Below are 21,028 nucleotides of genomic sequence, written 5' to 3' on the forward strand. Positions count from 1 at the left end.
TAGGTTTACTGACAGAATTAGACTGGGATATGGCCAAAAAATAACCACACTATTGATGGTTAAATGCACTTGGTGTGACAGCTTGACCAACCACACTACTGAGGGTTAAATGCACTTGGTGACAGGCGCAGCTTGCCCCTGATGTTGTATATGGCCAAAAAATAAACAGACTATTGCTGGTTAAATGCACTTGGTGTGACAGCTTCACCCTGATGTAGGATTTAGCCAAAAAACAACCACACCATTGAGGGTTAAATGCACTTGGTGACAGGCGCAACTTGCCCCTGATGTAGTATATGGCCAAAAAATAACCAGACTATTGTTGGTTAAATGCACTTGGTGTGACAGCTTCACACTGATATAGGAATTAGCCAAAAAACAACCACACCATTAAGGGTTAAATGCACTTGGTCGCAGCTTGTGCTGGCACACCACAAGACACAAAATGGCTGCCGATCACCCCAGAAAAAAGTGACTGACAAACGGTGTGGGCAGCCTAAAAACAGTAAGCAATTGAGTATCAGCAGCTCAATGATCCACAGATGCAGATCGATCAATTAATCAAGTCCTTTGGAGGAGTTAATCTGCCTAATCTCGCCCTACTGTCGCAGCCGCAACCTCTCCCTATGCTGATCAGAGCAGAGTGACGGGCGGCGCTATGTGACTCCAGCTTAATTAGAGGCTGGGTCGCTTTCAAAAAGCGCCAAGAAAGCGACGAACACCGAACCCGAACCCGGACTTTTACGAAAATGTCCGGGTTCGGGTCTGTGTCACGGACACCCCAAAATTCGGTACGAACCCGAACTATATAGTTCGGGTTCGCTCATCCCTATGCATGAGCGCAAAATCCATTAGCTTTCTCTTTTAAGGAGTTCCCAGTGTCTATCTCCCCCTAGTGGGGGATTTGATACAATCTCAATGCCAGACCAATGGTGCGTTTCGCACCGTCACATCTCAGGGACACGGCTGATTTGCTACTGGCTCTGGAGTCGGTCCAGTGGCGGGGGAATATCAGCTGGTGTCCCTGGATGTGGAGAGCCTTTATACACGTATCCCACAGGATGAAGGCATAGAAGCAGTAATGGAAGTCCTTAGCAATACTGACAAAATGTGGTCATTTTGGACTTCATTAGAGCTGCACTAAGCTTAATTCTGAAAAACAGTGCCTTTAAATTTGGGGATAAGTGATATAGACAGAAGTTTTGTACCACCATGGGTACACCCATCGCATGCACATTCCAGATGGCGAGATTTGAAGATAAATACATTTACTTTGTCACTAATCCCTTTCTCACTTATATACACACATACCAAAGGTTCATAGACGATGTTCTAATCGTGTGGGCAGGTATAGAGACCGTCTTTAAAGGCTTTGTAGAATATCTTTATGAAAACAACAAGATGAATATGACATTTACATACAAATTTGGGTGCTAATAGCTTGAATTTCTGGATGTAATAATAACAGCTAGAAACAATGAGCTGGTGATCGAGGGGTATTGTAAACCCACGGCCAACAATTCATTGTTACATTACTCAGGTATCACCCATATAGTGTCAAAAAAGTGGAACTTTATTGTCAGTTTGTGAGATTAAGACGTATTAACAAAACAGAGGAAGACTTTAGGAGGCAGGCCCTGGACTTAAAAGGCGGTTATTGTCCAGGGGTTACCCCATAAACTTATTGAATGATGCAATAATTAAGGCCACACACTTAGATCAGGAAAAGAGATCTACCATAGTTGGTGATAGCAGGATAAGGTACCAGCAGGTCAATTAACAACCCTCTGTGTTTTACTTCAAATACAGCCCCATGGCTGACCAAATTAAAAAGATAGTGAGAGACAACTGGCATATATTGGAAGGAGATGATAATCTTAGAGATGTTAGGGGAACTCGTCCAATAATAGCATTTAGGAGGTGCCACATGTTAAAGGACAGGATTGGTCCAGAGCCGATTTATAGAAAATAAAGCTGGCAAACAGCTAGAAGGGTGGCGACCTAAGGGAAACTGCTGTTGCGGTAATTGCTCATATTGCAGGTTTAATCCCTTGTGGGAGGTTCTATCCTTTGGTGGATTATAACACAAAGTTAACACCTTAATTACATGCAAAACCAAGTTTGTTGTCTATTTAATCTCATGAATTTGTGGTAGGTTTTACATAGGGAAGACATTAGATGTCTTAATAAAAGATTTAGAGAGCACATAAATTCATTGAGCACAGGTAAAGGGTGCCCACATCTCATTGACCATGTAAACCATGAGCATGGAGGTAATAGCAATATTCTGAGATTTGCTGGCATTGAGATTGTATCAAATCCCCCACTAGGGGGAGACAGACAATGTGAACTCCTTAGAAAAGAAAGCACATGGATCTTGCACTCATGTGCAATGGGAACCTTAGGTTTAAATAAATAAATAAATCGATTTGGGAGTGTTTTTGTAATATCAAGTACGTCTTAATGCAGGATTATGTTTTTAAAAATGTGTGTTTTGTAACACTTCATGCAATGCCGTCCCCAGTGTAACGTCACATATAAGCACCGTCTCACGATGCTGCTGGTGAAATCACGCACATCACGCAGATGACGTATGGGAGTCAAAATTTTAACACTGGCGCAGTGACGCCATTTATGTTACGGCCCGAAGAAGCGTGGAGGCGCAAAATGTCCGTCACTGTATATCCTCACACTGCACTGTATGTTCGTCCGCCCCGAGCCATTTATGTATCCAGCCTTGCTGTACCCAGCTTAATGTACTCAGCCCTGGAGGAAATAAAGGAAGTTTGCACCGAATGTTGAGTGCCGCCTGATATTTCCATATATTTGTTCATAGAATGCGTAAAAAAACACACAGAGTAAATGCAATTGACAGGAGCTTCCTCTCAAAGGAGACTGAAATTACAATACATATACTGCACTTTTTATGCCAATAATAGACCAATATTTTGCTATCTGGAGGTCCCATGTTTTTTTGAAAGTGCTTTCATGTTATGGATATTTCTAAGAGAAATTATCCAATAACCAATGAATTATGGTTTATCATTCCTGGGTATCAGAATATGATATACCATATTTTTCGCCCTATAAGACGCACCGGCCCATAAGACGCACCTAGGTTTTTGAGGAGGAAAAAATAAAATAAAAAAATTTGAACCAAAAGGTGTGCCTAATGGTGTTATGTGGGATCTGGGGATGGCACTGTTATGGGGGGGTCGGTGGATGGCATTGTTATGGGGATCTGTGGATGGTACTGTTATAGGGGTCTGTGGATGGCACTGTTATGGGGGGTCCGTGGATGGCACGGTTATGGGGATCTGTGGATGGCACGGTTATGGGGATCTGTGGATGGCACGGTTATGGGGATCTGTGGATGGCACGGTTATGGGGATCTGTGGATGGCACGGTTATGGGGATCTGTGGATGGCACGGTTATGGGGATCTGTGGATGGCACGGTTATGGGGATCTGTGGATGGCACGGTTATGGGGATCTGTGGATGGCACGGTTATGGGGATCTGTGGATGGCACTGTTATGGGGGGTCCGTGGATGGCACGGTTATGGGGATCTGTGGATGGCACGGTTATGGGGATCTGTGGATGGCACGGTTATGGGGATCTGTGGATGGCACGGTTATGGGGATCTGTGGATGGCACTGTTATGGGGATCTGTGGATGGCACGGTTATGGGGATCTGTGGATGGCACGGTTATGGGGATCTGTGGATGGCACGGTTATGGGGATCTGTGGATGGCACTGTTATGGGGGGTCCGTGGATGGCACGGTTATGGGGATCTGTGGATGGCACGGTTATGGGGATCTGTGGATGGCACTGTTATGGGGATCTGTGGATGGCACGGTTATGGGGATCTGTGGATGGCACGGTTATGGGGATCTGTGGATGGCACGGTTATGGGGGGCACTGTGGATGGCACGGTTATGGGGGGCACTGTGGATGGCACGGTTATGTTGGGCACTGTGGATGGCACTGTTATTGGGGACTGTGGATGGCACTGTTATGGGGGATCTGTTTACGCTATGTGTCCACAGAACCCCATAACAGTGCCATCCATAGAATGACCCCCAATAGGGATGAGGGGCCGGCATCCAGCTCTGTAATTACAGCGGGCCCGGTGCAGTCACTGTATTCTGCTACACCAGGCCCGCTCACTGTAGGAATCCTAACTGCAGGCAATGTTAACAGTCTTTTATCCAGCCTGTACTTACGATACTAACTTTCCGGCAGGCAGCGGGCAGGAGGCTGAACTGGTGGGCGGGCGCTTACAACGTAACTCACTATGTCACGCGCCGGCTCTCCCTTCTTCATTCATAAAGTGGGCGGAGCCGGCGCGTGACATAGTGAGTTACGTTGTAAGCGCCCACCAGTTCAGCCTCCTGCCCGCTGCCTGCCGGAAAGTTAGTATCGTAAGTACAGGCTGGATAAAAGACTGTTAGCATTGCCTGCAGTTAGGATTCCTACAGTGAGCGGGCCCGGTGTAGCAGAATACAGTGACTGCACCGGGCCCGCTGTAGTTACAGACCTGGATGCCGGCCCCTCCTCCCTCATCCATGCCCACTAATACACCCGCCACCGCGCTGCGCAGCATGCGGTCGGCGGTATACAAAGTCAAGTATTCGCCACATAAGACGCACTGCCTTTCCCCCCACAATTTTTTGGGGGGAAAAGTGCGTCTTATAGGGCGAAAAATACGGTACATTTCAGGTGGACCAAAACAAAGTGAATAACTCTTAACTACAACCACTGGTAAGAAGATTACATAACAATTTACATCATGTACCTTTCTAATTGACCAGAATTTATTTTTATTTTTTTCTAGGAGTGCTTTTTTCAAAGTTGATGTTAAATACCTGTCCTGGGATACCTACTAAACCATAGCCATGGTTTCAACTTTTCTTACTGATGTTCAGCCTGAAATGATCCCTTAGGAATAGTAAGCTCTGGAAAACTAAGCGATCCAAGAGGATATGGATGAAGGTCTGGAATCAAGGTAAATTAATTTACTCATAAAATAAGTGATGATAATTAATCATGCAACTATTTTAAACAATACCTTTGATCACATTTTCTTTGTAGTAAGCTTTTCCTGGAGTGATGTACAGTATGATCTGATCTATCATCTGTTTCTTAAATGCTGCTGTCCAAACCCACGACCCTTTCTGCAGTTTCATTGAAACATTGAGCCTGCAGCTGTATCCACCTCCTCTCCCTCCTTTTGATCTGGTATTTACTGTTTTGCACCAGACATTTTTTACTAAAGAACATAATAACCATTTACAGAGCTCCAGCCAGCAGGGAAAAGACACTAGAGGGTGCTTGAAGCTTCATTTGATGACTCTCTTCCGTAATACAATATATTACAAGGTTTCATATATTCACTTATGTAAAATTAGAGCGTTAATAATAGATAATATTTTATTAAGAAGTGTTTTGAAAGTAATAGGATTAAGAATAGCAGCCTGACAAATTTATTTTCCTGTTATGCTGCCTCCAATTTCACAACAAATTCCTGCCTCTTGTGATGCATACCATTGTACTGATATTAAAATCCCCCTTTATATACTATTTACATGGAAACATGGGTTCATTTTTATAAAACAGCCTTGCGTTTCTGAGTTTGTTCTAGTTCATAAATTATGGCTTAATTTATTCACTAGATAATTTCTTCAAGAACACCTTGCATTTCTTAGGTTGTCTAGTCATATTTAATGTTACTGTTGAAAAATTCTTTATCAACTATGTCAATTACCATAAAAACCTTGCTGGTAGGTATTGTGAGCCTTAGGCGGGAATAACTAAGGTTACGTTCTAAAAATAAATGCTAGCCTGCAATGTGTCTTTCGTATTAGATGATATATAATTGAAGATGCGCTAAATTCGAATACCTTGAGGCAAGTATGAATGGGATTAGTAATACGTGTCATAGTCATATTTTGCTTCTGCTGTATAATGCATCATGATGTCTTGTGTTTTACAGTTTGTATACAATGATGGGATTCCTACTCAAAAGACTTAAAGAAGCACGCCTACAAAATGTTTAGTCTCTGGAATGTTACAAAGGTACATGATGTAAATTAGAGTGAGTGTAATCTTCTTACAAGTGACTATAATAGTGAACCATCCACTCCTTTCTGGTCCTTAGCTATGGCATGTGACTGATACTCCAACTGACACTGTCTTATGTGTGGACAGGAAGTCTGCTTCTCTATTCATCCCTTGATCTCCGACTTCTTTCACATGACACAGATGAGGACCACAACAAAGTGGATAACTCATAACTACAACCACTGGTAAGAAGATTACATAAACATTTAAATCATGTACCTTCCTAAATGACCAGAAAGTCATTTTTTTTTTTGTAAGAGTGCTTCTTTCAAAGTTGATGTTAAATACCTGTCCTGGGAGACCTACTAAACCACAGCCATAGTTTCAACTTTGCTTACTAATGTTTAACATATTTTCTTTAAGTGACTGCCTGCTTTGGACAATAACTTTCTGATAGAAGGACCGCTTAAGAGTCTTAAGAGTAAGCTGATCGCTGTGACTTCCAACTATACCGAACTGCATGGGGAAAACCTGGCAAGACAAATGTTTCTTCCTGACAATTGCCCAATTGTTAGCCCATATACAGGGGTCTTTAATAAAGTTGTAAAGTAAAAACTCTACTAACCTGAATTGTCCTAACACAAATGTTGATTTTATCAAGTAGACAACCATGAAATAATAATTTTTATTACATCTTGTCATCTTAATTCTTCCACCACAATTACATGCATTTTAGGATGGTTTCAAACACTCTCCAATCTGGGTGAGGTTTATCACACTTTTTACTCAGTCTCATGAACAAAATGAGTTACAGAAGGTATGAATGTTAATGTAACAATTTCTATAGGACGAAATACAACAATCACTACCAATCTTTTATGAAATGGTTGTCATTGTAATCAACATCAGAGGCACAAAAATACCAAATTAATTCAGTGAGGAATGAACAGATACTGAAATAGAAGACATTTGGACTTATTTTCTTTACTATTTTATTATTTGGGGAAATAGTTTATTTAACTAACTTATCTAACATATGGTTTTGTCTTATATTAACTCATTGCTTGTGTGTAGCCATATCTATATAAGTTTTCAAACAAATATCAGAACATTCTAGATTCACAATCATAAACATTAAAGTACAGTAGCTTGAGAAGCTACAGGGTAAGATAAAACATGATCTGACCTTTCTGCATAACTGAATTTTACATTGATTAAATATGCAATTGTGCAAAATCATTAGTTTAATGTACTATTTAGATATATTCACAATCAATATGTTTCAACAAAACAAGATTTTATGAGTAGGGATGAGCGAACTCGAACTGTATAGTTCGGGTTCGTACCGAATTTTGGGGTGTCCGTGACACGGACCCGAACCCGGACATTTTCGTAAAAGTCCGGGTTCGGGTTCGGTGTTCGTCGCTTTCTTCGCGCTTTTGTGACGCTTTCTTGGCGCTTTTTGAAAGGCTGCAAAGCAGCCAATCAACAAGCGTCATACTACTTGCCCCAAGAGGCCATCACAGCCATGCCTACTATTGGCATGGCTGTGATTGGCCAGAGCACCATGTGACCCAGCCTCTATTTAAGCTGGAGTCACATAGCGCCGCCCGTCACTCTGCTCTGATTAGCGTAGGGAGAGGTTGCGGCTGCGACAGTAGGGCGAGATTAGGCAGATTAACTCCTCCAAAGGACTTGATTAACTGATCGATCTGCAGCTGTGGATCATTGAGCTGCTGATCCTCAATTGCTCACTGTTTTTAGGCTGCACAGACCGTTTGTCAGTCACATTTTTCTGGGGTGATCGGCGGCCATTTTGTGTCTTGTGGTGCGCCAGCACAAGCTGCGACCAAGTGCATTTAACCCTCAATGGTGTGGTTGTTTTTTGGCTAAAGCCTACATCAGGGTGAAGCTGTCACACCAAGTGCATTTAACCAGCAATAGTCTGTTCATTTTTTGGCCATATACAAAATCAGGGGCAAGCTGCGCCTGTCACCAAGTGCATTTAACCCTCAATGGTGTGGTTGTTTTTTGGCTAAAGCCTACATCAGGGTGAAGCTGTCACACCAAGTGCATTTAACCAGCAATAGTCTGTTCATTTTTTGGCCATATACTAAATCAGGGGCAAGCTGCGCCTGTCACCAAGTGCATTTAACCCTCAATGGTGTGGTTGTTTTTTGGCTAAAGCCTACATCAGGGTGAAGCTGTCACACCAAGTGCATTTAACCAGCAATAGTCTGTTTATTTTTTGGCCATATCCCAGTCTAATTCTGTCACTAAATCCATACCGGTCACCCAGCGCCTAAATACTAGGCCTCAAATTTATATCCAGCTAAATCTGTCCCTAGTGCTGTAGCTGGGCGAGTTATTTAGTGTCCGTTCAAGCACATTTCTTGTTCTGGGTTGAAATACAATTCCCAATTTAGCAATTTCATAATTTAGTGGTTTCTGCTATATCAGAGCTATTTGAAATCTATCCCTAAAAGGGTATATAATATTCAAGGTGCACATTGGGTCATTCAGAATAACTTCACACACACCCGCTACTGTGTATTTCCAAGTCTAATTCTGGCACTAAACCCATACCTGTCACCCAGCGCCTAAATACTAGGCCTCAAATTTATATCCCGCTAAATCTGTCCTTAGTGCTGTAGCTGGGCGAGTTATTTAGTGTCCGTTCAAGCACATTTCTTGTTCTGGGTTGAAATACAATTCCCAATTTAGCAATTTCATAATTTAGTGGTTTCTGCTATATCAGAGCTATTTGAAATCTATCCCTAAAAGGGTATATAATATTCAAGGTGCACATTGGGTCATTCAGAATAACTTCACACACACCCGCTACTGTGTATTTCCAAGTCTAATTCTGTCACTAAACCCATACCTGTCACGCAGCGCCTAAATACTAGGCCTCAAATTTATATCCAGCTAAATCTGTCCCTAGTGCTGTAGCTGGGCGAGTTATTTAGTGTCCGTTCAAGCACATTTCTTGTTCTGGGTTGAAATACAATTCCCAATTTAGCAATTTCATAATTTAGTGGTTTCTGCTATATCAGAGCTATTTGAAATCTATCCCTAAAAGGGTATATAATATTCAAGGTGCACATTGGGTCATTCAGAATAACTTCACACACACCCGCTACTGTGTATTTCCAAGTCTAATTCTGGCACTAAACCCATACCTGTCACCCAGCGCCTAAATACTAGGCCTCAAATTTATATCCCGCTAAATCTGTCCTTAGTGCTGTAGCTGGGCGAGTTATTTAGTGTCCGTTCAAGCACATTTCTTGTTCTGGGTTGAAATACAATTCCCAATTTAGCAATTTCATAATTTAGTGGTTTCTGCTATATCAGAGCTATTTGAAATCTATCCCTAAAAGGGTATATAATATTCAAGGTGCACATTGGGTCATTCAGAATAACTTCACACACACCCGCTACTGTGTATTTCCAAGTCTAATTCTGGCACTAAACCCATACCTGTCACCCAGCGCCTAAATACTAGGCCTCAAATTTATATCCCGCTAAATCTGTCCTTAGTGCTGTAGCTGGGCGAGTTATTTAGTGTCCGTTCAAGCACATTTCTTGTTCTGGGTTGAAATACAATTCCCAATTTAGCAATTTCATAATTTAGTGGTTTCTGCTATATCAGAGCTATTTGAAATCTATCCCTAAAAGGGTATATAATATTCAAGGTGCACATAGGGTCATTCAGAATAACTTCACACACCCGCTACTGTGCATTTCCAAATCTAATTCTGTCACTAAACCCATACCTGTCACCCAGCGCCTAAATACTAGGCCTCAAATTTATATCCCGCTAAATCTCTCGTTACCGCTGTCCTGTTGTGGCTGGGAAAGTTATTTAGTGTCCGTCAAAGCACATTTTTTGTTCTGGGTTGAAATACAATTCCCAATTTAGCAATTTCATAATTTAGTCGTTTCTGCTATATCAGAGCTATTTGAAATCTATCCCTAAAAGGGTAGATCATATTGAAGGTGCACATAGGGTCATTCAGAATAACTTCACACACACGCTTCTGTGCATTTCCAAGTCTAATTCTGTCACTAAATCCATACCGGTCACCCAGCGCCTAAATACTAGGCCTCAAATTTATATCCAGCTAAATCTGTCCCTAGTGCTGTAGCTGGGCGAGTTATTTAGTGTCCGTTCAAGCACATTTCTTGTTCTGGGTTGAAATACAATTCCCAATTTAGCAATTTCATAATTTAGTGGTTTCTGCTATATCAGAGCTATTTGAAATCTATCCCTAAAAGGGTATATAATATTCAAGGTGCACATAGGGTCATTCAGAATAACTTCACACACCCGCTACTGTGCATTTCCAAATCTAATTCTGTCACTAAACCCATACCTGTCACCCAGCGCCTAAATACTAGGCCTCAAATTTATATCCCGCTAAATCTCTCGTTACCGCTGTCCTGTTGTGGCTGGGAAAGTTATTTAGTGTCCGTCAAAGCACATTTTTTGTTCTGGGTTGAAATACAATTCCCAATTTAGCAATTTCATAATTTAGTCGTTTCTGCTATATCAGAGCTATTTGAAATCTATCCCTAAAAGGGTAGATCATATTGAAGGTGCACATAGGGTCATTCAGAATAACTTCACACACACGCTTCTGTGCATTTCCAAGTCTAATTCTGTCACTAAATCCATACCGGTCACCCAGCGCCTAAATACTAGGCCTCAAATTTATATCCCGCTGAATTTGAATACAATACATTGGGCCAAATAATATATTTGTTGTTGTGGTGAACCATAACAATGAGAAAAACATCTAGTAAGGGACGCGGACGTGGACATGGTCGTGGTGGTGTTAGTGGACCCTCTGGTGCTGGGAGAGGACGTGGCCGTTCTGCCACATCCACACGTCCTAGTGTACCAACTACCTCAGGTCCCAGTAGCCGCCAGAATTTACAGCGATATATGGTGGGGCCCAATGCCGTTCTAAGGATGGTAAGGCCTGAGCAGGTACAGGCATTAGTCAATTGGGTGGCCGACAGTGGATCCAGCACGTTCACATTATCTCCCACCCAGTCTTCTGCAGAAAGCGCACAGATGGCGCCTGAAAACCAACCCCATCAGTCTGTCACATCACCCCCATGCATACCAGGGAAACTGTCTCAGCCTCAAGTTATGCAGCAGTCTCTTATGCTGTTTGAAGACTCCGCTGGCAGGGTTTCCCAAGGGCATCCACCTAGCCCTTCCCCAGCGGTGAAAGACATAGAATGCACTGACGCACAACCACTTATGTTTCCTGATGATGAGGACATGGGAATACCACCTCAGCATGTCTCTGATGATGACGAAACACAGGTGCCAACTGCTGCGTCTTTCTGCAGTGTGCAGACTGAACAGGAGGTCAGGGATCAAGACTGGGTGGAAGACGATGCAGGGGACGATGAGGTCCTAGACCCCACATGGAATGAAGGTCGTGCCACTGACTTTCACAGTTCGGAGGAAGAGGCAGTGGTGAGACCGAGCCAACAGCGTAGCAAAAGAGGGAGCAGTGGGCAAAAGCAGAACACCCGCCGCCAAGAGACTCCGCCTGCTACTGACCGCCGCCATCTGGGACCGAGCACCCCAAAGGCAGCTTCAAGGAGTTCCCTGGCATGGCACTTCTTCAAACAATGTGCTGACGACAAGACCCGAGTGGTTTGCACGCTGTGCCATCAGAGCCTGAAGCGAGGCATTAACGTTCTGAACCTGAGCACAACCTGCATGACCAGGCACCTGCATGCAAAGCATGAACTGCAGTGGAGTAAACACCTTAAAACCAAGGAAGTCACTCAGGCTCCCCCTGCTACCTCTTCTGCTGCTGCCGCCTCGGCCTATTCTGCTGCTGCCGCCTCGGCCTCTTCCTCCGCCTCTGGAGGAACGTTGGCACCTGCCGCCCAGCAAACAGGGGATGTACCACCAACACCACCACCACCACCTCCGTCACCAAGCGTCTCAACCATGTCACACGCCAGCGTTCAGCTCTCCATCTCACAAACATTTGATAGAAAGCGTAAATTCCCACCTAGCCACCCTCGATCCCTGGCCCTGAATGCCAGCATTTCTAAACTACTGGCCTATGAAATGCTGTCATTTAGGCTGGTGGACACAGACAGCTTCAAACAGCTCATGTCGCTTGCTGTCCCACAGTATGTTGTTCCCAGCCGGCACTACTTCTCCAAGAGAGCCGTGCCTTCCCTGCACAACCAAGTATCCGATAAAATCAAGTGTGCACTGCGCAACGCCATCTGTGGCAAGGTCCACCTAACCACAGATACGTGGACCAGTAAGCACGGCCAGGGACGCTATATCTCCCTAACTGCACACTGGGTAAATGTAGTGGCAGCTGGGCCCCAGGCGGAGAGCTGTTTGGCGCACGTCCTTCCGCCGCCAAGGATCGCAGGGCAACATTCTTTGCCTCCTGTTGCCACCTCCTCCTTCTCGGCTTCCTCCTCCTCTTCTTCCACCTGCTCATCCAGTCAGCCACACACCTTCACCACCAACTTCAGCACAGCCCGGGGTAAACGTCAGCAGGCCATTCTGAAACTCATATGTTTGGGGGACAGGCCCCACACCGCACAGGAGTTGTGGCGGGGTATAGAACAACAGACCGACGAGTGGTTGCTGCCGGTGAGCCTCAAGCCCGGCCTGGTGGTGTGTGATAATGGGCGAAATCTCGTTGCAGCTCTGGGACTAGCCAATTTGACGCACATCCCTTGCTTGGCGCATGTGCTGAATTTGGTGGTGCAGAAGTTCATTCACAACTACCCCGACATGTCAGAGCTGCTGCATAAAGTGCGGGCCGTCTGTTCGCGCTTCCGGCGTTCACATCCTGCCGCTGCTCGCCTGTCTGCACTACAGCGTAACTTCGGCCTTCCCGCTCACCGCCTCATATGCGACGTGCCCACCAGGTGGAACTCCACCTTGCACATGCTGGACAGACTGTGCGAGCAGCAGCAGGCCATAGTGGAGTTTCAGCTGCAGCACGCACGGGTCAGTCGCACTACAGAACAGCACCACTTCACCACCAATGACTGGGCCTCCATGCGAGACCTGTGTGCCCTGTTGCGCTGTTTCGAGTACTCCACCAACATGGCCAGTGGCGATGACACCGTTATCAGCGTTACAATACCACTTCTATGTCTCCTTGAGAAAACACTTAGGGCGATGATGGAAGAGGAGGTGGCCCAGGAGGAGGAGGAGGAGGAGGAGGAAGAGGGGTCATTTTTAGCACTTTCAGGCCAGTCTCTTCGAAGTGACTCAGAGGGAGGTTTTTGGCAACAGCAGAGGCCAGGTACAAATGTGGCCAGCCAGGGCCCACTACTGGAGGACGAGGAGGACGAGGATGAGGAGGAGGTGGAGGAGGATGAGGATGAAGCATGGTCACAGCGGGGTGGCACCCAACGCAGCTCGGGTCCATCACTGGTGCGTGGCTGGGGGGAAAGGCAGGACGATGACGATACGCCTCCCACAGAGGACAGCTTGTCCTTACCCCTGGGCAGCCTGGCACACATGAGCGACTACATGCTGCAGTGCCTGCGCAACGACAGCAGAGTTGCCCACATTTTAACCTGTGCGGACTACTGGGTTGCCACCCTGCTGGATCCACGCTACAAAGACAATGTGCCCACCTTACTTCCTGCACTGGAGCGTGATAGGAAGATGCGCGAGTACAAGCGCACGTTGGTAGACGCGCTACTGAGAGCATTCCCAAATGTCACAGGGGAACAAGTGGAAGCCCAAGGCCAAGGCAGAGGAGGAGCAAGAGGTCGCCAAGGCAGCTGTGTCACGGCCAGCTCCTCTGAGGGCAGGGTTAGCATGGCAGAGATGTGGAAAACTTTTGTCAACACGCCACAGCTAACTGCACCACCACCTGATACGCAACGTGTTAGCAGGAGGCAACATTTCACTAACATGGTGGAACAGTACGTGTGCACACCCCTCCACGTACTGACTGATGGTTCGGCCCCATTCAACTTCTGGGTCTCTAAATTGTCCACGTGGCCAGAGCTAGCCTTTTATGCCTTGGAGGTGCTGGCCTGCCCGGCAGCCAGCGTTTTGTCTGAACGTGTATTCAGCACGGCAGGGGGCGTCATTACAGACAAACGCAGCCGCCTGTCTACAGCCAATGTGGACAAGCTGACGTTCATAAAAATGAACCAGGCATGGATCCCACAGGACCTGTCCGTCCCTTGTCCAGATTAGACATTAACTACCTCCCCATAACCATATATTATTGGACTCCAGGGCACTTCCTCATTCAATCCTATTTTTATTTTCATTTTACCATTATATTGCGAGGCTACCCAAAGTTGAATGAACCTCTCCTCTGCCTGTGTGCTAGGCCTAAATATATGCCAATGGACTGTTGCAGTGGTGGCTGACATGAAGCCTGATTCTCTGCTATGACATGCAGACTAATTCTCTGCTGACATGAAGCCAGATTGTCTGTTACGGGACCTCTCTCCTCTGCCTGGGTGCTGGGCCTAAATTTATGACAATGGACTGTTGCAGTGGTGGCTGACGTGAAGCCTCATTCTCTGCTATGACATGCAGACTGATTCTCTGCTGACATGAAGCCAGATTGTCTGTTACGGGACCTCTCTCCTCTGCCTGTGTGCTAGGCCTAAATATATGCCAATGGACTGTTGCAGTGGTGGCTGACGTGAAGCCTGATTCTCTGCTATGACATGCAGACTGATTCTCTGCTGACATGAAGCCAGATTGTCTGTTACGGGACCTCTCTGCTCTGCCTGTGTGCTAGGCCTAAATATATGCCAATGGACTGTTGCAGTGGTGGGTGACGTGAAGCCTCATTCTCTGCTATGACATGCAGACTGATTCTCTGCTGTCATGAAGCCAGATTGTCTGTTACGGGACCTCTCTGCTCTGCCTGTGTGCTAGGCCTAAATATATGCCAATGGACTGTTGCAGTGGTGGCTGACGTGAAGCCTCATTCTCTGCTATGACATGCAGACTAATTCTCTGCTGACATGAAGCCAGATTGTCTGTTACGGGACCTCTCTCCTCTGCCTGGGTGCTGGGCCTAAATTTATGACAATGGACTGTTGCAGTGGTGGCTGACGTGAAGCCTCATTCTCTGCTATGACATGCAGACTGATTCTCTGCTGACATGAAGCCAGATCCTCTGTTACGGGACCTCTCTCCTCTGCCTGGGTGCTGGGCCTAAATTTATGACAATGGACTGTTGCAGTGGTGGCTGACGTGAAGCCTGATTCTCTGCTATGACATGCAGACTGATTCTCTGCTGTCATGAAGCCAGATTGTCTGTTACGGGACCTCTCTGCTCTGCCTGTGTGCTAGGCCTAAATATATGCCAATGGACTGTTGCAGTGGTGGGTGACGTGAAGCCTGATTCTCTGCTATGATATGAAGACTGATTCTCTGCTGACATGAAGCCAGATTGTCTGTTACGGGACCTTTCTCCTCTGCCTGGGTTCTGGGCCTAAATTTATGAAAATTGACTCTTACAGTGGTGGGTGACGTGAAGCCTGATTCTCTGCTATGATATGAAGACTGATTCTCTGCTGACATGAAGCCAGATTGTCTGTTACGGGACCTTTCTCCTCTGCCTGGGTTCTGGGCCTAAATTTATGCAAATGGACTGTTACAGTGGTGGGTGACGTGAAGCCTGATTCTCTGCTATGATATGAAGACTGATTCTCTGCTGACATGAAGCCAGATTCTCTGTTACGGGACCTCTCTCCTCTGCCTGGGTGCTGGGCCTAAATTTATGACAATGGACTGTTGCAGTGGTGGCTGACGTGAAGCCTGATTCTCTGCTATGACATGCAGACTGATTCTCTGCTGACATGAAGCCAGATTCCTCTGTTACGGGACCTCTCTCCTCTGCCTGTGTGTGTGCTGGGCCTAAATATATGCCAATGGACTGTTGCAGTGGTGGCTGACGTGAAGCCTCATTCTCTGCTATGACATGCAGACTGATTCTCTGCTGACATGAAGCCAGATTCTCTGTTACGGGACCTCTCTCCTCTGCCTGTGTGTGTGCTGGGCCTAAATATATGCCAATGGACTGTTGCAGTGGTGGCTGACGTGAAGCCTCATTCTCTGCTATGACATGCAGACTAATTCTCTGCTGACATGAAGACAGATTCTCTGTTACGGGACCTCCCTCCTCTGCCTGGGTGCTGGGCCTAAATATATGCCAATGGACTGTTGCAGTGGTGGCTGACGTGAAGCCTCATTCTCTGCTATGACATGCAGACTAATTCTCTGCTGACATGAAGACAGATTCTCTGTTACGGGACCTCCCTCCTCTGCCTGGGTGCTGGGCCTAAATATATGCCAATGGACTGTTGCAGTGGTGGCTGACGTGAAGCCTCATTCTCTGCTATGACATGCAGACTGATTCTCTGCTGACATGAAGCCAGATTCTCTGTTACGGGACCTCTCTCCTCTGCCTGTGTGTGTGCTGGGCCTAAATATATGCCAATGGACTGTTGCAGTGGTGGCTGACGTGAAGCCTCATTCTCTGCTATGACATGCAGACTAATTCTCTGCTGACATGAAGCCAGATTCTCTGTTACGGGACCTCTCTCCTCTGCCTGTGTGTGTGCTGGGCCTAAATATATGCCAATGGACTGTTGCAGTGGTGGCTGACGTGAAGCCTCATTCTCTGCTATGACATGCAGACTAATTCTCTGCTGACATGAAGACAGATTCTCTGTTACGGGACCTCCCTCCTCTGCCTGGGTGCTGGGCCTAAATATATGCCAATGGACTGTTGCAGTGGTGGCTGACGTGAAGCCTCATTCTCTGCTATGACATGCAGACTGATTCTCTGCTGACATGAAGCCAGATTGTCTGTTACGGGACCTCTCTCCTCTGCCTGGGTGCTGGGTAGTGTTGAGCGCGAATATTCGAAAAGCAAATTTTTTTCGCGAATATCGCAACTTCGCGATTTCGCGAATATTTCGAATATAGTGCTATATATTCGTAAAAACGAATATTCGTTTTTTGTTTTTTCCCCCCCCCCCACAAAATTACAGTACACATATAATTGATTGTTTCCCAAAGGTCCAACAGCTCAGATCTTACTCACATTGCCTAGAAAGTGATTGAGGCGCGAATCTTCGTAAGGCGATTTTATTAGCGCACATGCGAATATCGGCACGTCCCAGAACAGAGGCAAAGGGCTTTGCATTCATACATTAGTGAATTGAGTTGCGAATCTTCGTAAGGCGATTTTATTAGCGCACATGCGAATATCTACACTTGTCCCAGAACAGAGGCAAAGGGCTTTGCATTCATACATTAGTGATTGAATTGAGCTGCGAATCTTCGTAAGGCGATTTTATTAACGCAAATGCAAATATCTACACTTGTCCCCAGAACAGAGAGGCAAAGGCCTGTGCATTCATATAGTATAGCACCATATTCGCGAATACGTAGAACTTCGTAAAATTCGATTAACGAAAATTCGTATTTTTTATTTTACTTTCCACCTTACAGATTACATTGATCTGTACTCTGTCAACTACTGTCATCACCCCCCACTGTATCTCGATTGATTCCCAAAAGTCTCACATTCCCTAGAAAGTGATTGAGGTGCGAATCTTCGTAAGGCGATTTTATTAGCGCACATGCGAATATCTACACTTGTCCCAGAACAGAGGCAAAGGGCATTGCATTCATACATTAGTGATTGAATTGAGTTGCGAATCTTCGTAAGGCGATTTCATTAGCGCACATGTGAATTTTGCATAGCATATGTATTATGCGATGCGAAAATTCGAATTATCGCATATGCGAAATAATAACGAATTTGAATAATCGCGAATATTTTACGAATATTCTTTCGAATATTCACAAAATTTCGCGAATTCGAATATGGGACATGCCGCTCAACACTAGTGCTGGGCCTAAATTTATGACAATGGACTGTTGCAGTGGTGGGTGACGTGAAGCCTGATTCTCTGCTATGACATGCAGACTGATTCTCTGCTGACATGAAGCCAGATTGTCTGTTACGGGACCTCTCTCCTCTGCCTGGGTGCTGGGCCTAAATATATGCCAATGGACTGTTGCAGTGGTGGCTGACGTGAAGCCTCATTCTCTGCTATGACATGCAGACTAATTCTCTGCTGACATGAAGACAGATTCTCTGTTACGGGACCTCTCTCCTCTGCCTGGGTGCCGGGGCCTAAATATCTGAGAATGGACTGTTCCAGTGGTGGGTGACGGGAAGCCAGATTCTCTGCTATGGAACCTCTCTCCAATTGATTTTGGTTAATTTTTATTTATTTAATTTTTATTTTAATTCATTTCCCTATCCACATTTGTTTGCAGGGGATTTACCTACATGTTGCTGCCTTTTGCAGCCCTCTAGCTCTTTCCTGGGCTGTTTTACAGCCTTTTTAGTGCCGAAAAGTTCGGGTCCCCATTGACTTCAATGGGGTTCGGGTTCGGGACGAAGTTCGGATCGGGTTCGGATCCCGAACCCGAACATTTCCGGGATGTTCGGCCGAACTTCTCGAACCCGAACATCCAGGTGTTCGCTCAACTCTATTTATGAGCATATTAACCACATACAATGGCAGTTGTGGAAAATGGAAAACTAATTTACTTATGTGATATCACAGTATATTGATCAGATGCATAGATAAACAATCAGCGATATAATTACTTAAGACAATTGTCAGTGGTGAGATAATATATATTGCACAACCTTACATGAAAAAATACTGTAGCTAAGCAAAAGTAGCTATCAACCAAGACTAAAGAAAACATACAGTAAAAAGAAAACAAAGAAAATATTAACCCCATATTCAGTACCAAGCCACTTTTCACCTTAAATCCCAGGCCGATTTTTGAAATTCTGACGTGTCATTTTATGTGGTAATAACTTTGGAAAGCTTTTACTTATCAAAGCCATTCTGAGATAGTTTTCTCGTGACACATTGTACTTCATGAAAATGGTAAATTTGAGTCAATATATTTAATATTTATTTATAAATAACCCAATATCAAACAAAAATTTTGAAAAATTCTAAATTTTCTAAATTAGAATTTTTCTACTTTTATAACAGATACTAATCTGTTATAACCTCTTAAAATAGTTATCAATCAACATTCCCCATATGTGTGCTTTATGTTATAATCATTTTGCAAATGTTATTTTATTTTTTTAGGACCTTAGAAGGCTTAGAAGTTTAGAAGTCATTTTTCAATTTTTTAACAATTTCCAAAACCATTTTTTAAGGCACCAATTCAGTTATATAGTGATTTTGAGGGGTTTACATAATGAAACTACACCTGTCACATTATTTAAAACTGATGTTACAAACTTTATTCACCCTTGTGGTGTTCCACAAGAATAAAAGGAAAATGAAGGTGACATATGTTAATCAATTTTTTCTTGCAACACAGCGAGGGTTAACAGCAAAATAAATCTCAATATATATATTCTGCAGTTTACATAAATACCCCATATTTGGTGGTACACTTCCCTATGGGCACATGGCAGTGTTCAGATGGAAAGGAGCGCCATATGGATCTAGGAGGCAGATTTTGCTAGAATGGTTTTTAGGCACCATTTTGTATTTGAAGAGACCCTGACGTACCCCTATAGTGGAAACCCTCAAAAAGTTACACCATTTTAGAAACTACACCATTAAAAGAATATATTAAGGGGGTACTGAGCACTTTAATCCATTAAAGTGTTTTATAGAATTTGGAAACACTTGGCTATGAAAATAAAAAGTTTTATTTCTTCCAAGAAAATGTTGCTTAAGCCCCAAATTTTTCATTTTCACAAGGGGTAACATACCAAACTTTGCGAGTTCGGGTATCCGGACCAGAACCCGGACTTTTTTCACTAAAGTTCGGGTTCGGTGTTGGGGTGATTTTATTATATTCCGCCAAACTTCAAGTCAAAGGGGCGCCAAACTTCACTTTATTTTCCGTTATAACATGGTTATCACGGAAAATAATAGCATTCTTAAAACAAAATGCTAAATAAAATGGCTATTGAGGGGTTAAAAAAGCTCACCTCATCCACTTGATCGCACAGCCGGTATCTTCTTTCTTCAGGACCTACAAAAGGACCTGCGGTGACGTCACCGCAGGTCCTGCTGAATAAAGATATAAGGACCTTCTAGAAGATACCGGCTGCATGATGAAGTAAATGAGGTGAGTTTTTTTTTAACCCCTCAATAGACATTTTATTTAGCATTCTGCTTTAAGAATGCTATTATTTTCCGTAATAACCATGTTATAACAGAAAATAAAGTGAAGTTTGGCGCCCCTTTGACTTGAAGTTCGGCTGAACCTGGCGAACCCAAACTTCTACGGGTTCACTCATCTCTAGTAAAATAAGAAAAAGCAATCCATAATTGGTTACCCATTTTCTCCTTAATACAGCAACACCCCATATGTGGTGGTAAACTACTGTGGGGGCTCATGGCAAAATTTGATGGATTGGTTTATGGGTGCCATTGGTTTTTATTTTTTAGGTGATTGTCTTTTGTGGGGGCTCATTTTTTGTGAGATGAGGTGAGGTTTCCATTGGTACCATTTTGGGGTACAATTTGTCTGAGGCAAGGTGAAAAAAAATGGCTGTTTTGGCATATTTTGGGGTATTTTTCATAGCATTCACCTGAGGGGGCATACAATGTGATTTTTTTTATAGAGCAGGTTGTTATGGACATGGTGATACCCAATATGTCTATCATTTTTATTTTTGTTAAGATTTACACAGTGAAAGCCTTTTAAACAGAATAAAGTCTTGTTTTTGTGTTGCCATTTTCTCAGTGCCATATTTTTTTATATTTTTTTTAGCCGATTGTCTTATGTAGGGTCTAATTTTTTGTTGGATGAGAAGATGGTTTAATTGGTACAATTTTGGGCTAAATATGTATTTTGGATCACTTGGCATTACACTTTTTGTGAGGCAAGGTGACCAGA

The sequence above is a fragment of the Bufo gargarizans genome, chromosome 4 (assembly GCF_014858855.1).
Source record: "Bufo gargarizans isolate SCDJY-AF-19 chromosome 4, ASM1485885v1, whole genome shotgun sequence".
Classification (NCBI taxonomy): Eukaryota; Metazoa; Chordata; class Amphibia; order Anura; family Bufonidae; genus Bufo; species Bufo gargarizans.